The following is a 26,268-nucleotide window of genomic DNA, read 5'->3' on the forward strand; positions in this document are numbered from 1 at the left end:
GTGAAGGCTGAGTTGGAAAAATCTGGCTTTTGCTGTTTTAATTTTCTCTTCAGTGATTTTAGCCTCTTGGTCGTTTGTAGATCACAAAGTTTGATAATTTGTAGCCCTGCCTATTTTGGATGTTAATTATATCTTTGTTTCTAATGACTTTACAATCCCCATGGGAGCACTGGAAGGGTCTGGCAAAGGGTCCAAGGAGCAGGCTGGCAATCAGTGTGATCACCATAATTTATTTCCTGCTCAGACTCTCAGAAAGTTCACCAGTTTCCTGAATACACAAAGTCTCCTTACTAGAAAAAATGAAAGGGGGGGGGGAGGGAAAGAAACCATTTGACCCACATTGATGTCGTAGCCAAGTCCTTTCAGAAATGTAAGAAACCAGCAATTTCTAATACTAGCTTCATCAATTAATATTTATTAAGATTCCACACGAGACTTGTTATTCTGAGGCTCAGGAAGCAAATGTCAGAGGAATCATGTACTGCATGATAATCACAGCCAACATTTACGGGTTCCTTATTATGTGCCTGCCGATTTGCAAACATCAACCCATTTAATCATCAAAACAACACCAGGAGTTAGGTACTATTATTACCCCCATTTCACAGTGGAGGAACCTGAGGCTTGAAAAGGTGAAGTAATTTGCCTACAGTGTCCCAGCTTGTACGAGGTGACTCTAGGATTTGAATTTAGGCAGATGACGCCACAAAACCCCTCCCTCTCTTATAGCTGGGAGTCTCGCCAGGACCGCATATTAACTGGACAAAATGTGCAGACTCCCCTGGCTGAGATTCACTCCCACCTAATTAACTGCTGGAAACCTCCACGCTAAGAAAAACTCTCATGTGCCTAAACATAGGCAGTAAGGGCTCTCTCACATGTCTCCCGACTAGGGCTGCTTGCATCCTCTAAAATGACCCTGGTGGGAGGTCGAAGCCTCTACTCTACAACAGTAAGTGCCCCAAAGGGTAGGCTCACGGGTGTGGGCCTGAATTATACCACCACGTACTTAGAAACTAAGATTTTAGCTGTTAAGGCCCAGCTTCAATCTGCTAGGCACTCTGCTTTATCCCGTGGCATTCCTTTTTCATTTTCACGATGATCATCCCAATCATTGCTGTCTGCTATTTCTCAGCATCTTTAGATATGATGGTGTGTATCGTACTGTATGGTGCTCAGCTCATATGTAAATGAGCTGAGCACCACACAATAAAAACAGGCATTTCTGGGGAGAATCACAATGAGCAGCAACTGAATTAAGTTAGAAATTGTTGTTACTTAAAAGCAAACATGCAGTTTGGGGGCAGGGTAACAGAAAACACACCTATGTCTGTGGGAGGGGCCACTACCTTGAATCCTGGATCACTGTATTTTGAAAAGAAGGTGCAGCAATTGAACATGGTGCTGAAGAGACATGAAAAATAGGAGAACAGCTTCTAACCCTAAAGTTAAATGTGTTTTCTCCTGGAGAAAGGGGAGACCCCATTAGGAAGGCTGGTTTCTAACCATGGGCAGGACTTTGCCATCAACTCTGAAGATTAAAGAAGAAGAAATGGGCTTCGTTGAGTGAGATTTCAATTAGAAGAAAACTGTGCCCCTGACCGAAAGCCAGAACAGGCTCTCAAAACAGGTCACTGAGCCTCTACTGGCTCATATATTTGAAAACAGAATGATTCCCAGTCTCCCCTACGTGATCTAAGAACAGGTGAGCTTAGGGACATTGGGCTAAAATGGGCGACTTCCGGCTCTAACTCCCATCACTCTTAAATGCTGTCCCTTGTCCAGAGCTTACAGGTCGTGCACTGGGGCACCTCCAGCTCCTCCCCACAGAAATGCCCATGGGGGTTATTTGTACCCGAGCAGGTGTGATTTAGCAGCCACTTGCTCGGCTTGCAGACATCAGTCCAAACCTGAGGTTTATGGCTGTGGCTCTGGCCATGGGGCAGAGGAATTGACTCACGGGGTCCGGGGCTTGTGGCATTACTCTTTCACCATCTAATCTATCATGAACAACCTCACTTTTCACACTGAGTGCCACTAAACCCAGGGTTCCTTGAGGCAGGTCCACTGCCTCTCTCCTCTCCCATTTTTCATAAAGAATTTTGGGTTGAAAATGGCCTGACAAATCTTTGAGTCTGACCCTTTCATTGTGGAGATAAACAAACGGGCTTGGGGAACTGACCTGCCCAAGGCCAAGACGTTGGCGGTCTCCTGCTGCTGCCTAAGCTACTCCCGGTCTCCTATTTCAATAGCTAAGGCAAGTCTTAGGCAGAATGGAAATCAGCTTGACTCCAACCACAGGCAAAAGAGGAAAGAGTTTTGCAGATGGGCAGGGTTATTCTTTTTTTCCATACTTCTCCCTGGCTTGAAAGAGTAAAAGGGATAGAATGCCTCTATTGGAGCAAAGGACAGAGGTCTGAACTTCCGGAAAAACCCAAGGCAAATTTCTCCTTCCTCGTCATGGAGATGGACTAAACTGGCAAAGGAGTTGGTGCAAATCTACATCCCTGCCTCGTTAATTCTTTCATTTATCATTCACATAGAAGGACCCCCTACATGCTGGGCACTCTGCTCAGTGCTGCAATGGATAAAGATAAGTAAGTCTCTGACCTTAAGTAGCCTTCAGACAGGAGGGAAAAGAGCTGCACCGTGCAAGCATGGACACACCTAGGGAACTAAGTAAGACATGAAGCAGCCCCAGCTCTGTGCCTGGGACACTGGCAAGTCCTAGCTAGAACCAATAACCTGGGCACGGCTCACTCTAGGATTAGAGCAGTCAAGTGCAACCGTTCTGGAGCACGAATACTACATCTGTTCCTACCACTTTCTTTAGTTCTTTTACTCTTTCTCAGAATCTCAGGTCTGGAACGAGCCTTAGAGATCTCTGAGCCCATCTATCTTCATTACGTGGGTGAGTAAACCAAAAGAGCGTGCTGAGCGAGTGCCCCGGGGTCGGGGGTGCAGCCTGGGCTGAAACACTCCCCACAGTGAGCAGCCCGGCTCCCCTGGGCTCAGAGCAACAGCTGAGCTGCTTCCCTCCCACTCCTTCCTGTGTCAATGTCAAGAGCCAAGACCCAGTGCAAAGCTGCTCTTTAAGCAGAAACCTGCTAAATGTGGACACACTGAATTATTCATATTTGGGGTCATAAATAATGTATTGAGTGTTAATATCAGATTTATAAATGCATTCATAACCATAGGGGTAATTAGTCCCTGCTATATGCTGCCCAGGGGTAACAGATTACCTGGCCCTAGTGTCCTTGACTAGATCCTGTTCTTGGGGGTAGTTCCCTTGCAGAGAATCATGACCTTCCCATCTCTTAGTCTGATGTTAAATAGCAGCTGTCCGGGCTAGGAAACTGCTACAGAGCCACTGCTTTCAGTCACCAGCTCTTGACCCCAGATGCTTTACTAAGCCCTCAGGAGAGCTGTGTGAGGCCTCCAGTGTGCACCCCATGGTTTTGACACTAAGACTAAATGTCATGTCATAGGGCACCCTGGGTCCGCAGGCCCCTTACTTCTCTCCTCCTCGCAATTTTAGAGAATCTACCTAGATGGCCTCATTCTGAGTTGACAATATATAGCAAAAGCATTCTCTCCAGCCACTTTTTGGTACTCATTTTACTGCTGTGTAAAGATAATCAGGGAAAGTGTAAGGCATTATTTGAAGGTCAGGCACTGAATTGCATTAGGAGATGATTGGGGGGATGGTAACAGATGCTCCCGGAAACAGACTAGCTTCCTTCTAGAAGGGGAAGGGCTAGAATGAAAGGTACTGGTCCAAGCGATGGCAAAAGCAATCTAGTTTTCGACTTGTTCTAAGCCTGGAGAGGGGAAGTGGGCCAACAGGTGGGGCAAGAAGCGACTACTCACTGTCTCTAAGGTGAAAAGGTACCGAGAAAGAGAGGACGAGGCATGCCTGCCCTTGAGGTCCCTAGGAGAGGACCTCTGGGTCTATGCATGGAGGATAAGGCCACCGAGGTCACCCCAAAGAACACTTTTGCAGTACACAAAGCTTTTGCAGGTCCCTGGAGCCCAGACCAAACACAGTACAAGGGTCCTTCTTTTACCTCTATGCTCCAAGTCCAATCTCCATCCTCAGTCTTATCGCTAGGGGCTAGAAGCAGCCTTGCCCTTTCCATTGGAAAGGGAGTGAGGGAGCCGCTGAGCACCCCCTGGGGGCCGGAATGAGCCTTAACAGTGTGGAGGAGACCCCAGGCTTGTTAACTAGCGTCCTGCCCACCACTGGAGTTTTGTCCCTGACTCAGAGAAGGGCAAGGGATGAGGTCTAAACTCCTAGTGCCTGGTCGTAAGGACAGGAGCACCCACACTGGGTACCGCTCCTGCGCACTGGAGAGGGCCCTTGGGGGCAGAACAGCCTCTCCACCCAGGTATCCCGCTGAGTGAGGCCCTTGAGCCCTCCAAGGGGTTCAGCCAGCGAACTGGTGTGTGTGCGTGGCAGCTTCTGCAGCACGCCTTCCTCACAGTGGTGTGAAAACAATAACATTATGCCCTTATTACAAGGGGGCACTGACATGTTGATGCAAATACTCATTTCCGACAAGACTGAGAAAATGAAATGGCTCAGAAGGGAATGGGGAGGTGTCCAGGGAGTAATAACTGTTATGCTGTCAAAGAGCTTTGACAATGAATGACTCTGCTATGATTTCAACAGCCAAAAACCAATGAACTCCCGTGGAGCTATGTGCTGCGCGGAGCTGGGTAGTGGGAAGTGATCTCCAGCACTCTCCTTCCATCAGCTCAGTACTGGAGCTGGGATGATTCCAAGGGAGAAATGTCCACGAATGTGCATTTCATGGGGCCACACACACATTTCATGGGGCCACACACACTCAGGGTGATAACCCTGCAGTCGTCCAGTACCCACCAGTAGGTGCTCTCACAAGGACCGAGGTTGGTCAGGAATCAGCCAGACTGTCTGGTGTCACCCAGCTTGGGTAATAGAAGAAGCAAGAGTGTTTTTGGACAGACAGAACCCAGGATACCTCCTAGGGATGCTGCTCTTCCACAGCCCCTGCTGCTTAGAGGGTCTGCTTTTTACCAAGTGACTCTGTTCTCCTCTCTCTTAGGAGGAAATCAACAGACCTGAAAGAGGGCATTGACCTAAGCACAACCACTCCATGAGGCTGCTCAGACTGGCCTGGAAGGAAAAGGTGACTGGAGCCCATCAGATTCCCTCTCATGTTACCTCGAACTAGAGGATGACTGAGCCCAGGCTGTAGGGAGGTACAGTGAGTCATGAGCTTGGAAAGGCCATGATGGGTCAGTGCAGGGCAGAGTGGAGAAGGGGCAGAAGCCGTGAGCACCCAGATGGGGTAGCAGCAGTGCAGGGAGAGAGAGAGAGAGAGGACAGAGTGGAGAGACACCGGGAGGAATCAGGTGACCGTGGAGGGAGGCTGAGAGAGCAGCCTGGATCTCATCTCCCTCGGATCCTACCCGTCCTTGCAGATACACATCTAGCCTCTCTCTGTGTGTGAGAAGCTTTGCAGTGACCACTCCACCCTGTATTTTCTCCAGGTGATGTGAATGAGCCTCTGTTTCTTGCAACCCAAAATGCCTCCACGAAAGAACCACATTTCAAAGAAAGTCAGAAAAACTACATTCAAGCACGAAGGCGAAGCCCCTGGTCTCAAGCGTGGAGAAGTTGGATCTGATGGGAACAGGGTCCAGAGTAGGCAAGAAGGGTCGAAGACAGAACTTCCCAAGTCATGAGTGGTGATGGCCCACTTTTTTCCCCTCCAACCCACTGCAAACTGATTTTCCAATCTGTGAAATGCAATAAAAATGTTGTGGTAATGTCAGATTGCTATAAAAACTTCTAGCCTCTTAACGCAGGGGCTTCACTGCAGACTGGTAACGTGTGCACAGATTGGGGTAACACTGGTCTAAGAGATTGTCATAGAGGAGCTGGGAGGGTCAAAGGCTTATGGTTTTCGACTGCCAGCTGAATGCTGGGGGCTGAATAGAGTTGGCTCAAGTGGTGGGTCTCAACTGGGGGTGATATTGCACCCCCAGCCCTGCCAGAGAGGCACAGTAAGGAACTGTCCTGCCACAAAGCCAGAAGCACCCCTGTTGAGAAACAGTGGCGTGGAGCTTTAAGATCTGGGAGATCCCGTCCTCTGCAAGAGGCTCTTCAGCAACCCCGCTGACAGATGGACTCTTTAGCCAGCGTCTCTGCCTGAGAACAAAGAGGATGCCGGGGCCCAAGACAGGGCAGAGGAAAGGGTATTGGAGAGGGAGTGCCGGGCGCAGAGCCAAGCAGAGCATGAAGCACCCAGGGACGGGGAGATAATGTAACCTTTGACAAACTGCAGTGGCTTAAGGGTTGTCAGCTCAGACAGAATTGCCTACCTCCATTTAATTAGATTTTAATTTCTCTTTACACATTTGGTTTTTAAAGATTCTAAGACGTAATTATTTTCAGTATCAGTTGACTAGGAGGAAGAATCCCCAACTTAGAATAAGTAGCTTAAGGAGGTCTGTCTCATCCCTGTTCAAACACGGGTGCCTTCCAGATGCTGCTGGGCTGCGTCACAGTCGCGCTGAGGCCTAGGAGCTGGCAGAGAGGTAGGTACCCGGGTGGGGAGGCGGCAGGAGGAGGTGTGAGGGAGGAAGAGAAGAGCTCTCCTGCCTCTGTCACCTGAGTCTACGGATATTGAAAGAGAGAAAAGAAACTTGAAGCCATTCAAGGAGCGACATTGCTGGACCCAGTGGGTGTAGAAATATAAGTAACAGTGCCTGACTAGTCATTTGGTGTTCAATAGAAACTGTCTGTGCTTGGAGAAAAAGTGAGCTGCCCCCTCCCTCTGAAGTACCTTTTGGAAGAGAGTCAGTCACCTTGTAATGGAACCCTTATAGAATGCTTCACATCAGACCACACAGTCATCGGTTACCTTATTTTGAAACAAAAACACTGAGAAATTGCCCCACTAACATCGTAGAGGTCACCTCTGATCAGTTAAGAGAAAGAAACAAGAAGCAAAAACTATAATGGCGTTTAAGCTGTAAGTTGCTGAACATGTAATCTCACAATTTTAGCTCCATTATTATTGAGCTAATATTTATAAGTCTAAGTTCCATTTATTATTGCTGAGTGTATAACCTCACAATTGCAAGTGTGGTTGTCCTTTTAAATAAGCCTTTCTAAGACTCACTTTCAGGGACAATATGGCAAGGGGTTGGTAGGTTGTAAAAATCAAGCAGCAGTAATATTTGAAATATCTAATAATTGTTCAGAGTGAGGTACAGATCAGTCAGAATGGAGTGAGGGGTAAGCCTTGTCTACCAGCTGACTACCAGCCTTACCCACAACACATACGCTCAACCTCGTGCCCTGATGCTGTGCTGAAGCATTTTTTGGTGGCATGAGATAAAGTTTCCAGCGACCATGTGATACCTGTATTGAAAAATTGGTATATTACAATCAGCAGACAGCCATGCAGGTGATGTGTACCAGAAACCTGTACAAATGCCACCAAATGTGACTTCAGAGATGTGAAGACAAAAATGCTGTAGATGCATGTAAGAAGTTCAGATAAAGTTGTTTTGTGGGATATGAGAATGGAAAAAGCAAGTTTTCTAAATTGATATCCTATTCTGTGAAGTGCATCATTTTAAATGTACATATATATGTGTGACTAAATTCATAAGTTAAATATAAATGGATGTTTTGATTATATTATCTATATGTCTAAAAGCTCATGTGTCCAAGCTGGTGAAAATTTGGCAGGATTCCTTTCAGCTGGATGCTTGGAGGTTTTCTTATATGTTGGCATATATGACATTTGATGACTGGATGGTGGAAATAAAAGAATGAATGCATTTTACATGGATGCTGGAGCCTCTCCAAATCAAAAGCATTCGAATCCAGTGAGGGAGCTATAAAAAAATATTGGTTTTCAGATACAACACTGGAACAAAGAGATCAGAATCTCTGCGGGATGGTGCTCAGCCCCTGGTATTTTGGAAAGCTCCTTAACTGATTCTATGAGGCCGTCCACAACCACATCCCTTTATTTTTTTCCTTTTTTGGTTGTGGGGTATGAGGCATTCAGTGAAGGTTAGTGGTTAAGGAAAAGGGCTCTGGATGAATTGAAATCCTGGGTCTTCCAGTAACTAGCTGTGTGACCTCGTAAAAATGACCATACCTTCCTGTGCCCTAGGCTTCTCATATGTAAAAGGAGAAAAAAAATGAACAGTAGTTATGAAGATTAATAAGTTAATACATAAAAAGTCTGTAGAATAGTGCCTGGCACAAAATGGGAGCTCAACCCACACTAGCCTGTGTGATTCCAGCAGGGAGTAGACCAGGCCTGCTTCCTACTGCCAAACTGCCTGCCTAGCCTTGGCATCTGTACACTCTGCCCTCCCATCAGTCATCTTCTAGCATGGACCTTCTAAGGAGAGGAGACAACAGGTGGGGAACCAGAGTCGGTGCTGGGCCGGAGATCTAGGTATATGGCTTCAGCACAATGTCACATCCCAGCACTCATTGTGCCCCCAGAGCTGGGGCTGGGAAGGGGAGGGCCAGGTGGTATTGGGGGAGATAGAGCCAGCTAAAGCAGCCACCTTAACTTCAAGACATGGTGGAGCATATTTCTTCAGAGCATAAGCCCCACATCCTTCACACACTACCTGAATGGCCATTCCTACTGTCATCCATTCTCTGGTCAGAGACTGTGGCACAATTTCCAGGTTTAGAGAGGCCCATGCAGCAGCCCCATCCATGGGGAGTGACTCTCCAGGGTGCTGGGTGTGATATATGGCTCCCAGGAGACTCCAGGGACACTGGTTTACATGCGGGGGTGTATCAATAGAGCACATCAAGCATGCACTGGGAAGCCAGTCTGCTTGGGTTCAACTCTATCACTAATTAGCTGTGAGCTTGGGCAAGATGCTTAACTTTTTTGTGCTTAGCTTCCTCATCAATAAAATAGGTTTAAACTCTGGTCTGAAGTGCAGGGGGCGAGGCCTCTGAATGTGGCCCCCTATGAGCAAGTGGAACTAGACTGAGAACAGAGGAAAAGAAAAAACGGTGTGGTAAGGAAGGCTCATCTCTTCTTCACTTGGGGCAGGCTGACTGAGATTAGATGGCTCAATCACACAGCTCTTTGGAGAATCTTAAAGTCGTAAACCTGGGGCCCAGATGTAAACCTGGGCAGAAGCCGCAACCTGGGCCTCAGATGCCAGCCAAATCCCCTGATGCTGCGCCCTGGAGCAGAGAAAGTGAATGCCGAGTGCCCCGCATGACTCAGACCCAACGCCCAGCCCTCAGGTGACTGCATCTGACTGGGAAGCCCCTGAAAGGAGGCTGCGCCTCAGGTGTCTTTGGGACCCAAGGAGAGGAGCCCCCGACAGGATGCCCAACCCTCAGGTGACTTCATACAGGATGGCTGCCCGAGCCGGTGGCTGACAGGGTCCTGATGCTCCAGCCTTGTGTCAGGCCTGACCCTCTGAGGTGGGAGAACAGAGTTCAGGACATTGGACCACCAGAGACCTCCTGGCCCCATGAAATATCAATCAGCAAGAGCTCTCCCAGAGATCTCTGTCTCAATGCTAAGACCCAGCTCCACCCAACGGCCAGCAAGCTCCAGTGCTGGGTGCCCCATGCCAAACAACTAGCAAGACAGGAACACAACTGCACCCATTAGCAGAGAGGCTACCTAAAATCATACTAAAAGTTCAGACACCCCAAAACACACCATCAGACACAGCCCTGCCCATGAGAAAGACAAGATCCAGCCCCACCCACCATAACACAGGCACCAGTCTCTTCCACCAGGAAGCCTATACAGCCCACTAAACCAACCTTACCCACTGGGGGCAGACACCAAAAACAACGGGAACTACAAACCTGCAGCCTGAGAAATGGAGACTCCAAAAACAGTAAGTTAAGCAAAATATAACGACAGAGAAATATGCAGCAGATGAAGGAGCAAGGTAAAAACCCACCAGACCAAACAAATGAAGAGGAAATAGGCAGTCTACCTGAAAAAGAATTCAGAGTAATGATAGTAAAGATGATCCAAAATCTTGGAAGTAGAATGGAGAAAATACAAGAAATGTTTAACAAGGACCTAGAAGAACTAAAGAGCAAACAAACAGTGATGAACAACACAATATATGAAATTAAAACTTCTCTAGAAGGAATCAATAGCAGAATAACTGAGGAAGAAGAACGGAAAAGTGACCTGGAAGATAAAATAGTGGAAATAACTACCGCAGAGCAGAATAAAGATAAAAGAATGAAAAGAACTGAGGACAGTCTCAGAGACCTCTGGGGCAACATTAAATGCACCAACATTCGAATTATAGGGGTCCCAGAAGAAGAAGAGACAAAGAAAGGGACTGAGAAAATATTTGAAGAGATTAAAAATTTCCCTGAATGGGAAAGGAAATAGTCAGTCAAGTCCAGGAAGTGCAGAGAGTCCCACACAGGATAAATCCAAGGAGAAACACGCCAAGACACATATTAATCAAACTATCAAAAATTAAATACAAAGAAAAAATATTAAAAGCAGCAAGGGAAAAACAACAAATAACATACAAGGGAATCCCCATAAGGTTAACAGCTGATCTTTCAGCAGAAACTCTGCAAGCCAGAAGGGAGTGGCAGGAATATTTAAAGTGATGAAAGGGAAAAACCTACAACCAAGATTACTCTACCCAGCAAAGATCTCATTCAGATTCGACAGAGAAACTAAAATCTTTACAGACAAGCAAAAGTTAAGAGAATTCAGCACCACCAAATGAGCTTTACAACAAATGCTAAAGGAACTTCTCTAGGCAGGAAACACAAGTGAAGGAAAAGACCTACAGAAACTAACCCAAAACAATTAAGAAAATGGTAATAGGAACATACATATCGATAATTACCTTTAACGTGAATGGATTAAATGCTCCAACCAAAAGACACAGACTGGCTGAATGGATACCAAAACAAGACCCATATATATGCTGTCTACAAGAGACCCACTTCAGACCTAGGGACACATACAGACTACAAGTGAGGGGATGGAAAAAGATATTCCATGCAAATGGAAATCAAAAGAAAGCTGGAGTAGCAATTCTCATTTCAGACAAAATAGACTTTAAAATAAAGACTATTACAAGAGACAAAGAAGGACACTACATAATGATCAAGGGATCAATCCAAGAAGAAGCTATAACAATTGTAAACATTTATGCACCCAACATAGGAGCACCTCAATACATAAAGCAAGTGCTAACAGCCATAAAAGGGGAAACCGACAGTAACACAATCATAGTAGGGGACTTTAACACCCCACTTTCATCAATGGACAGATCATCCAAAATGAAAATAAATAAGGAAACACAAGCTTTAAATGACACATTAAACAAGATGGACTTAATTGATATTTATAGGACATTCCATCCAAAAACAACAGAATACACTTTCTTCTCAAGTGCTCAGGGAATATTCTCCAGGATAGATCAAGCCTTGGTAAATTTAATAAAGTTGAAATCACATCAAGTATCTTTTCCAACCACAATGCTATGAGACTAGGTATCAATTACAGGAAAAAAACTGTAAAAAAATACAAACACATGGAGGCTGAACAATACGCTACTAAATAACCAAGAGATCACTGACAAAATCAAGGAGGAAATCAAAAAATGCCTAGAAACAAATGACAATGAAAACACGATGATGCAAAACCTATGGGATGCAGAAAAAGCGGTTCTAAGGAGGAAGTTTATAGCAATACAATCCTACCTCAAGAAACAAGAAACATCTAAAACAAACAACCTAACCTTACACCTAAAGCAATTAGAGAAAGAAGAACAAGAAACCCCAAAGTTAGCAGAAGGAAAGAGATCAAAAAGATCAGATCAGAAATAAATGAAAAGGAAATGAAGGAAACGATAGCAAAGATCAGTAAAACTAAAAGCTGGTTCTTTGAGAAGATAAACAAAATTGAAAAGCCACTAGCCAGACTCATCAAGAAAAAAAGAGAGAGGACTCAAATCAATAGAATTAGAAATGAAAAAGGAGAAGTAATAACTGACTCTGCAGAAATACAAAGAATCATAGGGATTACTACAAGCAACTCTATGCCAATAAAATGGACAATCTGGAAGAAATAAACAAATTGTTAGAAAAGCACAACCTTCTGAGACTGAACCAGGAAGAAATAGAAAATATAAACAGACCAATCACAAGCATTGAAATTGGGACTGTGATTAAAACTCTTCCAAGAAACAAAAGCCCAGGACCAAATGGCTTCACTGGCGAATTCTATCAAACATTTAGAGAAGAGCTAACACCTATCCTTCTCAAACTCTTCCAAAATATAGCAGAGGGAGGAACACTCCCAATCTCATTCTACGAGGCCACCATCACCCTGATACCAAAACCAGACAAGATGTCACAAAGAAAGAAAACTACAGGCCAATATCACTGATGAACATAGATGCAAAAATCCTTAGCAAAATACTAGCAAACAGAATGCAACAACACATTAAAAGGATCATATACCATGATCAAGTGGAGTTTACTCCAGGAATGCAAGGATTCTTCAATATATGCAAATCAATCAATATGATACGCCAGATTAACAAACTGAAGAAGAAAACCCATATGATCATCACAATAGATGCAGAAAAAGCTTTTGACAAAATTCAACACCGATTTATGATAAAAACTCTCCAGAAAGTGGGCATAGAGGGAACTTATCTCAACATAATAAAGGCCATATACGAAAACCCCACAGCAGACATCATTCTCAATGGTGAAGAAGTGAAAGCATTTCCTCTAAGATCAGGAAGAAGACAAGGATATCCACTCTCACCATTATTATTCAACATAGTTTTGGAAGTCCTAGCCACGGCAATCAGAGAAGAAAAAGAAATAAAAGGAATACAAATTGGAAAAGAAGAAGTAAAACTGTCACTGTTTGCAGATGACATGATACTATACATAGAGAATCCTAAAGATGCCACCAGAAAACTACTAGGGCTAATCAATGAATTTGGTAAAGTTGAAGGATACAAAATTAATGCACAGAAATTTCCTGCATTCCTATATATTAATTATGAAAAATCTGAAAGAGAAATTAAGGAAACACTCCCATTTACCATTGCAACAAAAAGAATAAAATACCTAGGAATAAACCTACCTAGGGAGACAAAAGACCTGTGTGTAGAAAACTATAAGACACTGATGAAAGCAATTAAAGATGATACAAACAGATGGAGAGATATACCACGTTCTTGGATTGAAAGAATCAACATTGTGAAAATGACTATACTGGCCAAAGCAATCTACAGACTCAATGCAATCTCTATCAAAGTACCAATGGAATTTTTCACAGAACTAGAACAAAAAATTTCAAAATTTGTATGTAAACAAAAAAGACCCTGAATAGTCAAAGCAATCTTGAGAAAGCAAAACAGAGCTGGAGGAATCAGGCTCCCTGACTTCAGACTATATATTACAAAGCTACAGTAATCAAGACAGTATGGTATTGGCACAGAAACAGAAATATAGATCAATGGAACAGGATAGAAAGCCCAGAAATAAACCCATGCACATATGGTCACCTTGTCTTTGATAAAGGAGGCAAGAATATACAATGGAGAAAAGAGAGCCTCTTCAATAAGTGGTGCTGGGAAAACTGGACAGCTACATGTAAAAGAATGAAATTAGAACACTTCTTAACACCATACACAAAAAATAAACTCAAAATGGATTAAAGACCTAAAAGTAAGGCCAGACACTATAAAACTCTTAGAGGGAAACGTAGGAAGAACACTCTATGACATAAATTACAGCAAGATCCTTTTTGACCCACCTCCTAGAGAAATGGAAATAAAAGCAAAAATAAACAAATTGGACCTAATGAAATTTAAAAGCTTTTGCACAGCAAATGAAAACATAAACAAGATGAAAAGCAACCTTCAATGGAAGAAAATATTTGCAAATGAAGCAACTGACAAAGGATTAATCCCCAAAATATACAAGCAGCTCACACAGCTCACTATCAAAAAAAGAAACAACCCATTCTCAAAGTGGGCAGAAGATCTAAATAGACATTTCTCCAAAGAAGATATACAGATTGCCAACAAACACATGAAAGGATGCTCAACATCACTAATCATTAGAGAAAAGCAAATCAAAACTACAATGAGGTATCACCTCACACCAGTCAGAATAGCCATCATCAAAAAATCTACAAACAGTAATTGCTGGAGAGGGTGTGGAGAAAAGGGAACCTTCTTGCACTGTTGGTGGGAATGTAAATTGATACAGCCACTATGGAGAACAGTATGGAGGTTCCTTAAAAAACTAAAAATAGGGCTTCCCTGGTGGCGCAGTGGTTGAGAGTCCGCCTGCCGATGCAGGGGACACGGGTTCGTGCCCCGGTCCGGGAAGATCCCACATGCCGCGGAGCGGCTGGGCCCGTGAGCTATGGCCCGCTGAGCCTGCGCGTCTGGAGCCTGTGCTCTGCAACGGGAGAGGCCACAACAGTGAGAGGCCCGCATAACGCAAAAAAAACCAAAAAAACAAAAAAACTAAAAATAGGACTACCATACGACCCAGCAATCCCCGTACTGGGCATATACCCTGAGAAAACCATAATTCAAAAAGAGTCAGGTACCGCAATGTTCATTGCAGCTCTATTTACAATAACCAGGACATGGAATCAAGCTAAGTGTCCATCAACAGATGAATGGATAAAGAAGATGTGGCACACATACAATGGAATATTACTCAGCCATAAAAAGAAATGAAATTGAGTTATTTGTAGTGAGGTGGATGGACCTAGAGTCTGTCATACAGAGTGAAGTAAGTCAGAAAGAGAAAAACAAATACCATAAGCTAACACATATATATGGAATCTAAAAAAAAAAAAAAGTTTTGAAGAACCTAGGGGCAGGACAGGAATAAAGATGCAGACATAGAGAATGGACTTGAGGACACAGGGAGGGGGAAGGGTAAGCTGGGAGGAAGTGAGAGAGTGGCATGAACATATATACACTACCAAATGTAAAATAGATAGCTGGCGGAAGCAGCCACATAGCCCAGGGAGATCAGCTCGGTGCTTTGTGACCACCTAGAGAGGTGGGACAGGGAGGGTGGGAGGGAGACACAAGAGGGAGGGGATATGGGTATATATGTATACATATAGCTGATTCACTTTGTTATACAGCAGAAACTAACACAACAATGTAAAGCAAGTATACCCCAATAAAGATGTTTTAAAAAAATAAAATAAAGTAAAATAGGTTTTGTGATGATTAAATGAATACACATATGCAGAATGTTTGGAACAGTGTCTGGCTCATAGTAAGCAATATGTAAATATTGGCTATTATATTTAGGATTTTATGCTGTGAAGATGTCAGTCTCCTATGGGACACGTGTTTTTTTTTTTAATTTCATTTCCCTTTCCTTTCATATTCCACTAAATCTCAAAGGACAGGTCACTATGGCATCTCAGATCCATGTCAAGTCCTTTTCCATGTTTTAATGAAGATATTTTAGGGATATCATTATGTACCAGGGTGTTATCACTCCTAGAGTGTCACCAATTCAATAAACTCATACTGTCCATTCCTGGTACATTCTCCATGTATCTGAGGACTTTATCTATCATGGTGGGTAGGACAGAGTCCAGCTGTGGGGACAAGGCAAAGATGCAAATGATTCAACCATCAAATTCAAGAGAGGTACAAACCATGGGTAACAGGAAGTCAGAGAGGGTAAGGATGCCACCTGGTAGAAGGGCCATGTGAAGGTGGTGATGTTCAAGGTAGCCCTTTGAAGGATGATGGGTAAGATTTCATCAGGCAGGGCTAGAGACATGGGGGAAAAAGCTTTCTAGAACTTTTAGGTAGAGGGAATAACATGAACAGAAAAATGAAAATGGAAATGTACCAGGAGTGATCTAATTTGATTGATGTGTAAGGTACAGTAGGGAAGAGTTGGGGGTTAAGGTAGATCAGGGCTTTGCCATAAAAGACCTTAGAAGCAAGGGTGAGCAATTTGTACTTAGTGAGGAGCCATTGAGCATTTGGTAAAAGGATGTCTAATCACAGCTGTGCTTGAAGAAGAGTAATTATTCTCATAAGATCACTCAGAAAGGAGAGAGATGGGTAGGGAGACTGGAGAGGAAGTTGCCAGACTATTCTAGATGAGGATTAATGTGGGTTTAAACAAGGGTGGATATGGGGGGACAGGGTAATGGCAGAATCTAGGGGACATGATAATTGATTGATTGTTGTGGGAAAAGGAGCAAAGATGAAGCCGAGGTCACCAGCCTGGGGAACTAGAAGACTGATGGAGCAATTAACCAAAATAGTAAACCAAGTGCAGGAACAGTCTGGGGAGGCTGAATCAGGGTTGAGGTGCTAGATAGAGATGTAGGTAATATGGAGCTAGAGGACAGGAAATTAATTATTTCACTGGTCCTATAGCTGTGTTATTTTCTTCTATATCTGTAATATCTAACTCTATGCTTAACACACAGTAGGTTCTCAATAAATGAATGATCTCAATTGGAGAGTGATCTCCATGAGTGTGATAGCTGAAACCTAAGGAGAGGCTTCTCACAAAAAGAACAGTTTGCGGGCAGAGCTACAAGGAACCTGCATGAACATTTAGGGATGAGACAGCTAGGGACATGAGCCAACGAGAAGAAAAGAGCAGAGCAACAGAGAAGGAAGGCAATGCTGGGTGAACAAGGTCAAGACAAAGGAGAGTTTTGAGATAGAGGAGTGGTAAATAGAACAGGTTGAAGATGCAAGAGGAGGATTATAGCAGCTGCCATAGCAAAGTATCACGAGCTGGGTGGCCTAAAAAAGAAATTTACTCTCTCACAGTTCTGAAATTAGAAGTCCAAAATCAAAATGTGGGCAGAGCCGTGCTCCCTCTGAAGCCTCTAGGAGAGGATCCTTCCTTGTCTCTTCCAGCTCCTGGTGGCCCAGGTATTCCTTGGACATCTCTGTCTCTGCCCCCATCATCACGTGAGAGATGGGAGTCTTCTCCCTGTGTGTCTCTGTGTCTTCATGTTGTTCTCTTATAAGGACACCAGTCGTATTGGATTAAGGGCCACCCTACTCCAGTATGACCTCATCTTAACTAATTATACCTGAAGATTAGGTCACATGCTGAGGTATTAGAGATTAGGGCTTCAACATATATTTTGGGTGGACATAATTCAACCCCAAACAAGGACCAAACACAGACTGTTGGGTTTAGCAGTTAGGAGGTGGCTGGTAAGGTTTGTGAGAAGGCTATTTGGCTCAAAAAGTGAGGATGGAGTCCTCCAGATGTCAGGAGGATAATGAGTGAAGGGTAGAGGGAAAACAAAACGTGTGGCAATGAGTAGAAAGCGAGGGGGAGTTGTGAGGGGCATCTGTTCAGATGTCTCTTCTATGTGTGATTTTTCCTTTTCTGAGGTACAGGGGATGGCCACGTGTTCTGAGGAAGGTTTTGGTTTCACGCCACCACCTTTCATTCCGTGACTCCGTGGTCCTTCCCCAGCAACATGTGCTGCCTGGCAGGGCTGCGGGTCTTGACATCAGAGCCTCTTTACTCAGGATCTTAGTGGCCAAAAATTGGTTCCCATTTTGCTTCAAACAACTTTTCTTGTCAAACCAGATCACCTGGGTGTTTACACAGGTATTTGTAGTTGGGATTCCTTTATCTCTGGAGCCAGCCCCTGAAATGGGGACAAGACCACCTGTCTGACCTGGTGTTACTTTCGGGTGGAAAAAGAACTGGGTGATAAGAAGGCATTGGAGAAGAACATACTGATAACCAGAATGCACTACTGCATGAGTTAAACCAAATGATGAACAAATATGAGACTGCAGATTTCTTAATTAATTCAAGCTCAGCAATTGAAAATTATGACCCACTCAAGACAACAATGAGGCCATATTGATAACTCAGACGTCCCCCAAATTTCAGGAACCCAGCTCCCTGCTTATCCACAGGTGCAGTCTGAGCTTCGCCCATGTTCCTGAGTGTGTGTGGCAGCAGCCAGGCTCCTGGTGGTCTCCTGGACCAAAGTCCTCAGGAAACTCCATAAATTGCTCATTTTAGTTCAAAAATATCCACCTTTGACTTTTTGACAATTTTTAATTGCATTCTTGGTACGTTATTAAGAACTAGCTCATATTCGTATACAAAAATGCACCTGGTATAGTGACCGACACATAACTTGGTCATCAAATTGTTCCTAATATTATCAGACTGACGTGAGTTCAAGAGGGCTGGTTGGGAAATAAAATCATGCAGTCAGCTCTAAGATGAAGCCAGAGCCTCAGCCACTAAGGTTTTCCTACAGGATTAAGCTAGTAGTTACTGTCTCTTGTGTTCCCTAGAATGGATGATCTCCTAGGACACTTCTTAATAGACTTAATAAGCCCACTCCATGAGTTAGACATGACTTAACCTCAGGCTTTGGACCCAGCTGAGTCTTCCCACCCCAGCTATGCTTTTAATGGATCAGGGAACCTTCTGAACAATGGAGATAGGGATAGGGCAGGAGGATGTGGGGAAAGGAGAGCACAGGAGTCTCCTGCCTCAGTGAATGCCATTCAATGGCCCAGCATCTGAGAATTTCTCCCCTGCTTTATTAAAGTGGCTTCCCCAAGAGCAGCTACACATGGAATCATCTAGATTAGTTGAGTGTTGCCTAGTGAGACAGCTATTTTTCTAGATAGCCATTTAGTAAAGCAAAGGGAAGGCTACCCTTTGAAAACATTCCCCAGTGGATCTTTTGGAAGTTGCAGAGATGGCTGAACTCTCAGCCTAAAGAAAACCAGAACTGCTACCTGTAAGACCACTCCATTTTTCTTCCTTTCCTCTCCATATCTCCCGGGTCCTTTAATGCCTTGTGGAGCCAAATTTGTTCAGATTATAAAGGCAGCAAACAGCAAGATTTATTCTAGGACTTGGAGGGAGGACTCCTTTGTAATCTATGACCCAGCTGTGGTAGCCCCAGACTGCAGGTGAATCTTCTCCAACCCTCTTTTTCTTCTCCTGCAAACTAGACTCGTTCTGCAAGAAGGGGGTGCAAAGAAATTTACCAGGGTTGCACAGTGCACCCAGGATCTGTGGAAGATATCTGAGAAGCTTGGATTCTGAAGGTATCTCAATAGCTCTCTGTTCTCACTAGCCAGCTATCCAGTCCTGATATATGTTTGTGAGAGTGTGTGTGTCTGTGTGTGTGTTTGTAGAGATAATGTTTACCTAAAATCCTAATGTGTGGTAGCAAAAGTCAAATTCTGGATGAAATCTGAGGGGGAATACCAGCTCAAGTCACACTACCATATCCAAAACTAGTAATCAAATCATGAGCACATAAAATAAAAACGGGAGGCAGAGAGAGACCAGATGGAGACTGAAAACGCAGAGAGAACAGAGAGGGTCAGAACACATAAGATAAATGCAGGTCTGGAGTTGTCCTAGAACCACAGCAATGCAACCAGCTCATGCTTTATGTGCTTGTAGGATATGATTTTGCAGACAGCTCAGATTTGTGGAAGTGGCCCAGCTGACAGACTCTGTTCAACAAGCTGAAATTAAAAATACTCAAACCCACTGCATCTCTATCCCCTGTAAGCTATATCAACCTCTGGCCTTGCCCTACTCCTTGTGAACTTGGCCCAGCTTTTCTGAAGTTGGTTTTTTGGGGGGTTTTTTGGTAATAATTTTACCTGACTATATCAGTACCGGATATCACCATGGATGATGAGAGTACTTTATTTCCTAGATCTATTCTTCTCTGGTTACCTGCAGAAGCATACGGACAACCACTCAGAATTTGGTCAGATGTGGAGACTGACAATGGCCTCACATACCAAGAGGAATGAGAAGGTTTGGATTACACAATTGAGGTCTCTGAGGGGAGCAGGGCAGGCCACCCAGGAAGGTCTGAAATAGCTGACAGCAAGGAAAGGAGATGGCTCAGGGTTTTTGTTGTGGTCGGGAGGTAGGGCTAGGATGTTCCCGGGCAGGCACAGCTGGCTGGGCTTGAAACTCCACCCTCGCCAAAGGAGGGAGTACCCAGGTTTTCTTATCAGCTGCTGTGGGCATGAGGGGAAGAGGGATGGGTAAGGCTTAAAAGCTATCAGCAGCCAAACATCAAAAATTGGGGTCAGGGTTTTCCCTGGTGGCGCAGTGGTTGGGAGTCCGCCTGCCGATGCAGGGGACACAGGTTCGTGCCCCGGTCCAGGAAGATCCCACATGCCGCGGAGCGGCTGGGCCCGTGAGCCATGGCCGCTGAGCCTGTGCGTCTGGAGCCTGTGCTCCGCAACGGGAGAGGCCACAGCAGTGAGAGCCCCAAGTACCGCAAAAAAAAAAAAAAAATTGGGTCAGACTCCTCATTACATATTCCTTTGCCATGACAATGGGCTCTCCACTGGTATGAGGTGGCAGCCCAGCTTTCTGTCTTTAAAGTGTTGACTCATGTTTCTTGACTTCCCACCCTAGTGCCCCACTGCTCCCCAGCAAGTCATTCTGCCTTGTGTGGTCTTCTCCCCAAGTTCAGCTCCACCCTTCCCTTCCTCCCAGCCTGGGTCCTGCCCCATCCCTCCTCCTAATGCTCGACCAGCATGGTGCCCATACTGACTCCACTTTAGAGACAGTAGTTAACTGGGGGAGAGCTCTTCCCACTGATCACAAAAGGTCAATGATTAGGAGGAAATAAAAGGATTTTATTTTTTGAGGATTAAAAAAAAAGGAAACAGAAAAGTAGAAAAGGAGTGAGGAGTGCCCAGGGGAAAGTAGATGCCTCTATGAATGGAGACAGAATTAGACTGGGTCCTCTGTTCTCACTGCCCTGAATGATCAAAGGTCTCTGCTGCCCCAGGAGAGTTCTGCTTCCCGTGGGCCATTCTATCTGACGCCCCATGATGAAGCCTGGAGCAACAGGGTGGAGGACAAGCCAGAGCTGTTAAATTCCAACCCCTGACTCTTCAGGTCTCTTATGCCTAGCACTCTGATTTGGTTCTTTGTCTAAAGGAAGCTGGTCGATGGCCAGGTTTTTTTTTTCTCCCTGACAGAAACAAGCTTAGAAAACTCTCCCCTACTGAGAGCTTTAATTGGCATTCTGTTTTGTGTACATGCGTGAACACATTCTTCTGCCGTCTTTGTAAATACTTTCCTTTTCTCTAGAGTAGAGAGATGGCCTCAAGCTTTAGAATAGATTTTACATGCAGAGAAGGGAATGAAAATGATTTTGCGAGACTCTTCTCTGTTGGATTGCGACACAAAGACATGGTCTCCTCAACCTGAGCATCTCACCAGCTAATATTGGCTGCTTCGTCAAATGAGGTGAAAGAAGTAGGGGGAGATGCGTAAGTCAAGCCCCTAGCTGATTTTCTCATTTTAAGACTTTCTCTTTTCTTTGCCCTTGTCCTTTTCCTGTCACCATTTATACTTCTGTGGGGTTTAACTTTTTCCTTCATGTCTTTTTCGGTTTCCCTAGTTTTATGTCCAGAATAGCTGAGCTGAGTTCACCTGTTTTCAGATCTTATGTTCCCCAGTGGATTCTGATAATCTGGTGAGGAAGGTTTAGGCAATAAGCCCTCTGTGGGCATAATTACAACATGTCATGGTGCTCGTAAAAGACGCACCACACACACACACACACACACACACACACACACACACACACACACACACACACACACACACAATTATCTAAAACTTGACTCTGGCTAAAAATATCTCTCTGGCATCAGGTGATAGTCACAAGGACAGCAGGCATGAGTGAGATAGGTAATCTTAGAGGTCAGAGAGAGGTTTGGTATTAAAGTGGTGCTGAAGATGGAGTTTTGGCCAGAGGACCCAGGAATACTTGAAGCCTGCCCACGTTAATTACTCTTCCCGGCAGGTGAGGTCTGCAAGGGAAATATACGAACAGGACAATGGCTGGCCAAGCAGATACTTCAGGACAGCTGGGGCTGTTATTCTAGGACTCCAGACTGAACTTAAGGGAGCTGGATTAGGTCCTGGGGTACCTCCTTTGTCCCAGGCTAGAGAATTAAATGACCTCATTATCCTCCAAACCATACCCAACAGCAACAGAGAATATGAAATCAGAGAAAGAGCAAGAAACAGCCAGATCAATGCCCTGGACTCTGGCCAACCAGACCCATGTGCTTCTCGGCAGGGAGTAAAGAAGAGGAGTTGAAAGCGGTCCTATATACCTTCCAGCTGAAGACCATAAAAGAAGCATCTTGAAGGCTTAGCGTCCCTTTTTTTTTTAATTTTTAAAATTTATTTTTGGCTGTGTTGGGTCTTCATTGCCGCATGTGGGCTTTTCTCTAGTTGCGGCCAGCGGGGGCTGCTCTTCATTGCGGTGCAGTGGCTTCTCTTGTTGCAGAGCATGGGCTCTAGGCACACGGGCTTCAGTAGTTGTGGCACGTGGGCTCAATAGTTGTGGCTCTTGGGCTCTAGAGCACAGGCTCAGTAGTTGTGGTGCACGGGCTTAGTTGCTCCGCGGCATGTGTGATCTTCCCAGACCAGGGCTTGAACCCATGTCCCCTGCATTGGCAGGCAGATTCTTAACCACTGTACCACAAGGGAAGTCCCAAGGCTTGGTGCCCCTTAAGGGAAAAAACTTGTCACTCTTTTCATCGAAGCCCTCAGCCACTTCTTGTTCCCCTCTGTCCCATCCCTCAATCTAACTCTAAATTTGGGCTTCAAATCTAACATTTAACCCAAGCCCTCTCACTATAATAATTGCTTCTGAACCTACCACTATGCTCCCCTGTCCTGCTACATCTTCCCTTCATTTCAGAGAGAGTGTTTTCTCTAAGAAACCTCCCCAAATCTACCAGGAGGTATCTGTCCTCTCCTTGTCCTGACAATTATATATCCCTTCAGGACCTACATATGTTAAGCCACATTCACTCCTGGGCACACTCACATTCTGTTTTGTACTATAACCCCCTACCACCCATGTGGGGAAGAGTGGCATCTTTTCTGTGTTCTGAAGTCCTCTCTCCATCGCTCATATATTAGTCAGTTGTCACCAGGTTATGCTGTGGTAACAAATATCCCCAATATCTCAATGCCATGTAACAACCAATGCTTATTTTTCACTCTTGTACATGCCAGCTGCAAGCTTATGTTTTTCTTCATTCTGGGAGCCAGGATGAAGAAGCATCCCCTAATAGAGTCTTATGGCAGACAGAAAGGAACTATGTGATGGTTCTTGAAACTTCTGCTTGGAAGTGGCGTGTGGCACGTTGCAAATGCTCACACTCTATTGGCCAAAAAGTCATTTGGCCAATCATTATGTCAATGGAGTGAGAAACTATATCCTTGTATAGGGAGAGGAGAGTGAATAATTGGGAACAATCATAGTCTATATAAGTTCACAACTAGGGTTGAGCCGTCAGGTGCCTTTTGAGTGACAACCTACTGGTAAGCCCAGTAATTGGCATCAATAAGACATTCATTATTTCTCATTGGAAGATTTGTCTAAAGTTCACCTCTAACAATTGAAGACATATTTTTCTTCCCAGATTCTCCAAAATACATGAATCATTTCCTGGTCCTCCTAAACAAATGCTTCTATACACAATGTAACTTTTTCTCAGAGATTTGGGGTCATAGTTATGACCATCAATTTGGGCTTTGTTACAATGTAATAATACTCCTAGGAACTACTAGTAAGTATAAGTATAGGGACTACTAATAGGTAATATAATAATACTCATAGGGACTACTAATAAGTTGTGTGCCTCTGTTTTAAGCAGTCCCAGGCCACTCTGCATTTGGAGCCCAAGACTCTATCCTGTCTTTTCCCATCAAATTAGGCTCTCAGCTTGATAATGAGAGCAAATCTTCCTCTAGCCCTTGTTACTCAGTAGCATCAGCATCACCTGGGAACTACTAGTGATTCAGAATCAGGCCCCACCCCAGGCCTTCTCCATTGGGCTCTGCATTTTAGTTAAGTTCCCCAGGTGCTGAACCTTCACATTAACATTGGAGAAGCAGCCCAGTGATTCTTAACTTTAGCTTGCACGTTGGTGTTATCTGGGGAGCATTAAAATATTGGTGCTGGGGCCCCAGCCCCAGCTCTTTGACATGATTGGTCTGGCGTGTGGTGAGGCCACTGGGGGTTTAAGAACTCCCCAGGTGATTCTCATATGCAGCCAGGGCTGAGAACGCTGCCATCTGGCTACTTTCTCCTAGTTACTTGAACCATGCTGGTTGGGTGGTCAGAGATGCAAACTTATTCACAGTTGTGCAACTGTGTTACTGACCATTAGAATGAACGAGGGCTGGAGGAGGCCGACCTTACTGAAATAGTAGTAGTCCCGGTTATAAGGAGCTTCAATGGGCTGGGAACATTATCTCTAATCCTTACCACATCCTTTTACCAAGATTTAAATTTAAGAAATTGAGCCTCAAAGAAGGTGAGCAACTTTTCCAAGATCACACAGCTACCTGGTAGAAATCGGATTTAAATTCACCTCTGCCTTCAAAGCGGCGACGTTTTCTTGCAAACGCTGGGAACTTTTGCTCCCAACCTGTGTGAGCTGTGATGATTGGACCTTGGAACACTACTATAGCTGCTAATAGGCCCTTGTCACTGTCTTCTAGAGCAGCTGGGGTTGGGGTCTTGTTGGGCAAGGTTATCAGGTAAGAAATCACACCCCCACATAAGTGATTGTATATGATGCCTGACAGCTCCTCCAAGTGCGCCACTTCACAGAGGGGTCAATTGGATCAGCAGAAGGACAGTTACATGGTGCAAACAAATAACATGGTGGAAACCCATCAGTGCAGAGAAACTCCATGACTCCCCAGGAGAGGAAAGGACCATGCCTGGAATGCTTCCCGTGTCAACTCCTTAATTGTGAGGACATTGCAGGGCCACGCACACTGGGAGCATTCTCTCATGTGATCTTCACCACATCCTACTGAATCTGATATTAATTTTGCCCATTTTATACATGTAGAAATGGAGGCTGGGAAATAAATTTGCCTAATACTAGACTGTTAATTAAAAGTAGAGCTAGCGTGGCAATCTCTGGTCAAAGCCTGAGCAATACCATCCACATTTTATGACCTCTTCGTTTCTTACGTGCACCGTCCTGACAGTTGGGTGCCATCCGGTTCACTACCTGCTGTTCAGCAATTTTGGGACAAATTACTCAGCATCTTGACATGGGGTAAGGGATAGCTTTTTTTTTTTTTTTTTTTTTTTTTTTGCTGTACGCGGTCCTCTTACTGCTGTGGCCTCTCCCGTTGCGGAGCACAGGCTCCGGACGCGCAGGCTCAGCGGCCATGGCTCACGGGCCCAGCCGCTCCGCGGCATGTGGGATCTTCCCGGACCGGGGCACGAACCCGTGTCCCCTGCATCAGCAGGCGGACTCTCAACCACTGCGCCACCAGGGAAGCCCAAGGGATAGCTTTTTGTAGAAAAGGAAAGCGCTTCAGGCAAACAGGAGAAGAGAAAAAAAACAAGCTTCCATCAACCATTAATCCACCTGAGATCTGCTGGTACCAGGGGACCCTGCTCCTCTGCTGCTTCTGCCTTTTCACAGATCATAGATGAGAAATGACCTTGTTAACTGGAGAACCAACAGGCAGTGCAGCACCAGGCAGTCTGGGTTTGGATTTGTTTACAGAAGTTGTCTAGGAATCCAACTGCCCAAAACCTGAAACCTGGGGCTCTTGGGATGTCACAGACCCCCTTCTGGTGCAAGGAAGCCCCTTGGTGTCCTGGAAAGCTGCGCTTAGGGTCAGGGGCTCCACTGGGGAGAAGCAACACCCATCCCAGCATGGTTAGTTCATTTTCTGGGTCAATTTTGGAGAGGACACCCATGGGAATAATGAAATTTGAGTCATAAATAGCAATGTGGGCAGGCAGCGCTGGATATGCCCTGCAATCCGCAGAGATAACTGACTGTGAGGAAAGAAGGGGAGGGAAAGGACACAGCTCTGAGGTGCGGACAGCTCTGTCTCCTTCTTACTTTGGGCCTCCCGCTTCCGTCATCTATTCTGCCTGGGTGGTGGGGTTGGCAAGAGGCAAGTCAGGCAAAAAATAAGCTGATCTCAGACCAGAGAGGTCAAGGGGGTGGGGTCCATTTGCTGAGAATGGAAGGGAAGCTTGAAGCTGGTAGAAATCTTCAAGCATCTCTGTCTCATATTTTTGCTTTCTCTAAAGTTCAGTGTTCTGGGAAAAGCCCTCATTTCTCTGTACAACCAGATTTCAACTAGGTTTTCTCCCTCTTCCCCCTTTCTTAGGA

The sequence above is a fragment of the Globicephala melas genome, chromosome 2, assembly GCF_963455315.2.
Source record: "Globicephala melas chromosome 2, mGloMel1.2, whole genome shotgun sequence".
Taxonomy (NCBI): domain Eukaryota; kingdom Metazoa; phylum Chordata; class Mammalia; order Artiodactyla; family Delphinidae; genus Globicephala; species Globicephala melas.